The sequence below is a fragment of the Lipotes vexillifer genome, unplaced genomic scaffold, assembly GCF_000442215.2.
Source record: "Lipotes vexillifer unplaced genomic scaffold, Lipotes_vexillifer_v1.1 scaffold815, whole genome shotgun sequence".
Classification (NCBI taxonomy): Eukaryota; Metazoa; Chordata; class Mammalia; order Artiodactyla; family Lipotidae; genus Lipotes; species Lipotes vexillifer.
The window spans coordinates 1160799-1165787 of NW_006773723.1; positions in this window are offsets into that span (position 1 = coordinate 1160799).

The window sequence follows — 4989 nt, forward strand, 5'->3', positions numbered from 1 at the left end:
GCAACGGGAGAGGCCACAGCGGTGAGAGGCCCGCATACTGCAAAAAAAAAAAAATGGGAAAAGGATCTGAAAGACATTCTTCTAAAGCATATACACAAATGGCCAACAGGTACATGAAAATGTGCTCAACATCATCAATCATCAGGGAAAAGTAAAACCAAAATGAGATACCACCTCACACTTGTTAGGACAGCTTTCATCAAAAAGACAAGTGTTGGTGAGAATGTGGAGAAAAGGGGACTCTTGCACACAGTTGGTAGGAATGTAAACTGGTGCAGTCATTAGGGAAAACCGTATGGTGCAGTCATTAGGGAAAACCGTATGGGAGGTTCCTTAAAAAACTAACAATAGAACTACCACATGATCCAGCAACTCCATTTCTGGGAATATATCTGAAGGAAATAAAGTCACTATCTCAGAGACATCTGCACCCCCATACTCATTATTCACTGCAGCATTATTTACAGTAACCAAGACATGGAAATTACCTAAATGTCCATTGACAGATGAGTAGACTTTTTTAAATGTGAGATAGATACAGATATAGATACAGATACATACAGTGTATTTTTTAAATTACATACAATGCGATGTTATTCAGCCATAAAAAAAGAAGGAAATCCTGCAATTTACAACAACATGGATAAAACTTGAGGGCATTATATTAAGTGAAATAAGTCAGACGTAGAAAGACAAATACTGTATGATCTCACTTATATGTGGAAACTAAAAAAAAAAAAAAAAAGGACCCAGAAACAGAGAGCAGTTGGGTGGTTGCCAGGGGCAGGGAGGAGCGGGGGAAATGGGTGAAGGTGGTCAAAGTGTACAAACTTCCATTTATAACATGAGGGCTGCAGTGGACAACATGATAAATACAGTGAACACCACTGTGTGTTATACATGAAAGTTGCAAAGAGAGTAAATCCTGAGTCCTCATCACAAGGAAAGAAAATTTTTTTCTATTTCTTTAATTTTGGGTCTATATGAGATGATGAATGTTCAGAGAACTTTTTGTGGTAATCACTTCATGATGTCTGTGAGTCAAACCATTATGCTGTGCACCTTAAACCTATACAGTATATCAATCATATCTCAATAAAACTGGAAGAAAAAAAATCAGCCTCTTTGCTAACGATATCATTTTCTTTTGTGCTGTGAGCTAAATATTTCTTTATAGGGAAACAGCTGACGTTAGTAAACGTGGGCTCTTTTTTAGTTAATCAGATCTGTGTTCAAATCTCAGCTCTGTTTCATATTATCATGTGTTAAGTGCAACTGGCTTATTGATTCACTTTTCTCTCAAATAAGGATAATGCATCTCAACCAACTGTTATGAAGACAATATAAGAGATAACACAGAAAAAAATGCTTTAGCACAGTTTAGTAAGAACTTGATAATTCATGGCTATCACTATAGTCCAGTTAATGAAAAACAAGAGTAGATTTTTAATACCTATCTATTTATGATAACTTACCACATATTTGCCATTTAATATACAATAAGGTGACAGCAAGATTAGCTGAATTCCTCATCCTAGAATTTTCTCTCCATACCCATTTTCAACCTCCAGTTGGGAGTAAAGATTCTCTACCAATGAGGCAGAAGGTGAAGCCACTACAGATCCTTAGCTAGTTGGCAATAGGATGGTGGGTTGGTAGACTGCAGGAGAATGGAAACACAGGGATATTCATGCCTTCACTCATTTTTTATTCCTCATATGTGTATTTACTAAACAAACATGTATGTCAGATACTGCTGGGTTCTGGAGTTAGAGCAATTTTTTAAAAAGAAAGAGAAAGAAAAGAGAAACTTTCAGTGAAAGATTATATTCTTAAGTTTTTTGGTGCTAGGGGCTATTTATTGACCATTTTAGGACCCTATTAAGAAGCTCTCAGAAATAAAAACGAGTTTATTGCAGAAAGCCAATGAAAATATAACATCCAATAGATATTTTCTGGTCAAATATGTCTTTAACTAGAATTAACCCAGAGAATTAAATATCTTGAGTGTAGAGTAGACAGGATAAAGGAGAGAGGGCTTGCTGGGCCCTACCTTCCCTGGGGAGAATAGACTAGCTCTGCCCTGTAGGTGCAACAGGGAAGCAGATGCCTTGCAACAAGAGGGAAGCTTTCTCCATGATCAGAGCTGTCTGAGGACCGAAAGGGCAGCCTAGGAAGGGCTAAATCAATGGACACAAAAGCAACTGGCTGACAAATGCAACTACCATTTTTTTTTAAACTACCATTCTTTTCAACTCTGAGACTTTTATCAATGAGATGATTCACATTGTGAGGATGTTGCCTCCAAAGTTTATGCTGAGAAAATAGACACTTGGGATATATTTTTGATACAATATTTGACCCAGTATGGACAGTGGAATTACCCAAGCTGCCACATAGTGTCACACAAAACGGAAGAGAACTAAGTTAGCCTAGCTAGTCTTTTAGGGCCCTCGGATCAATCTGGCACTAAGGCCCAAATAGAGTTAACCATCTAGAGAATGGCTGCTTTTACTCCGGCTTCTTTATGGATTGTAAGCCTGTCACATTTCACTTGTTTCATGACCATCATCTACAAGTCACACTAAAAGTTAATTAGCGAAACAGAATCGTCACTGTGATTATAGGATGCAGAGAATCTAGAATCAGGAATGTAATGTTCACCATAGAACTATCTGGCGAGGCCACAAAGACAGGAGGAGTGCCTGACCATGAGGGGATGATGAATGAAAGTTCCCTAAGCAACTCTTCTGTGGTGAGCTCACAGTAAAAGAGGAAGGGCTGCGAGGGCCAGTCACAGTCAGCACAACTCCAAATAACGTGATCAAACTGTAGAAACAGGGCTAGAAGCCAAGCTGATACATCAATCAGAAATAGAGCAGCTAATGTTAAACACGTGACAGTTTTATAGGCAAAGAGCTTCAAGTGCAGACGTTGACAGGGCCTAAAAATCCCACGTGATTCCAAACTTAAGGACACTGTGGTAGACAGGGGCAGCCGCCAATGGTGACTCAGGGTCACGTCCGTGCTCCTGCCCTTCACTGCTCTCTGCTAAGATATCTTACCTCTCTCTGAGATGAGAGATGGCACAGGGTTGGGTTCGTCACAGGGTACCTCTCCCACCCTGGCCATGATGCTGATCCAGGGTTGGACAACGACCAAACCCTTAACTAGGAAGCAGACTCCTTATTGCCTCTGGAATTGCAGCACTGGAGGCAGAGGATTCTGGAGTGGCCTGAGCCTTGTCCTCTACCACTGGGGAGAAGCTCCTCTGAGATACTCTGTGGAGGCAAAAATGAAGTCGACCTGTGCCCAAGTTCCAGTGGCTTTCAAATCTCTGCATCCAGCCAGCCCTCAGACTGATCCTATGCCTGCCCTTTCTGCAGTTTGTCCATAGGAACCAACGCATTCTCTTTGGCTTTAATTAAAGTTGGGTACTGTCCACTTGAAAGCGGCCTAATGTCTATCATATGTGTAACGAGTTTATGGGAGAGACACAGCTCTTTGGGGGAGTAAATGTAAAACAGTTTTTTTAAACTATTGCCTTGAGCTCTATTGCATTGAGTGTCCCTCTCTTATCTTTTAAAGATATGGGCAAATTAACTGCCTTTCAGTTTTTACAGGGGTCAGAACACTTTTTCTGTAAAGAGCCAGATAGTAAATATTTTAGGCTTTGTGAGTCATATGTGATCTCTGTTGTATATTCTGGTTTATTTTGCAATCCTTTAAAAAAATCTCAGGACTTCCCTTGCGGCACAGTGGTTAAGAATCCACCTGCCAATGCAGGGGACACGGGTTCGAGCCCTGATCCAGGAAGATCCCACACGCTGCGAAGCAACTAAGCCCGCAAGCCACAACTACTGAGCCTGAGTGCCACAACTACTGAAGCCCATGTGCCTAGAGCCCATGCTCCACAACAAGAGAAGGCACTGCAGTGAAAAGCCCGTGCACCACAACAAAGATCAGGCCCTGCTCTCCGCAACTAGAGAAAGCCCGCGCACAGCAACAAAGACCCAACGCAGCCCAAAAAAATAAAGAAATTTATTTTAAAAAATAATAATAAAGAAAAAATGTCAAAACCGTGGGCTGGGGCTGGATTTGGCCCGAGGGTTATTAAAACACTTGTGGGGTTTTTTTTTAATTGAAGTATAGTTGATTTACAATGTTGTGTTAGTTTCTGGTGTACAGCAAAGTGACTCATATTTTCATATTCTTTTCCATTATGGTTTATTACAAGATATTGAATATAGTTTCCTGTGCTATACTGTAGGACCTTGTTTTTTATCTATTTTACATTGATATATAGTAAAAGTTTGTGTCTGCTAATCCCAAACTCCTAATTTATCCCTCCCCCCAACAAAACACTTCAGTTTTGAGCTTCAATCTCACTGTTGGGAGAGGCACGCTGCCCCCTGAGTGTCCCTGCATGTTTCTGCTGAGTGTGCTAGACTGGCAGGCTTATGTGTCTTCTGACACTGAGCACAGACAACTAAGTCACATGGACAACTGAGTCCAGGTGACTACCAGGTAGCCCAGCATGATGAGCAGAGCCAGGATTAGGGCGAGGCAAGCAAGGCACCCAGAGCACAAAATCTAAGGAGGCCCTCATGCTTAGGTGCCAATCCTGCATTTGCACAAGACTGAATCCTTCCCTAAATTGTGCACCGTGGGTGCTGTCCCTTGCCCCATCCTTTTCCCAGCCCAGATGAGCAGCACCTAACGGCTCATTCTCAAGGAGAAGGAAACTGGCTTTCTTGCTCTTTCCTACAATGTTTACAGCTGGCTCAAAAAGCACTAGGTGTGGGCTTCTCTGGTGGCGCAGTGGTTGAGAGTCCGCCTGCCGATGCAGGGGACACGGGTTCGTGCCCCGGTCCGGGAAGATCCCACATGCCACGGAGCGGCTGGGCCCGTGAGCCATGGCCGCTGAGCCTGCACGTCCGGAGCCTGTGCTCCTCAACGGGAGAGGCCACAACAGTGAGAGGCCCGCGT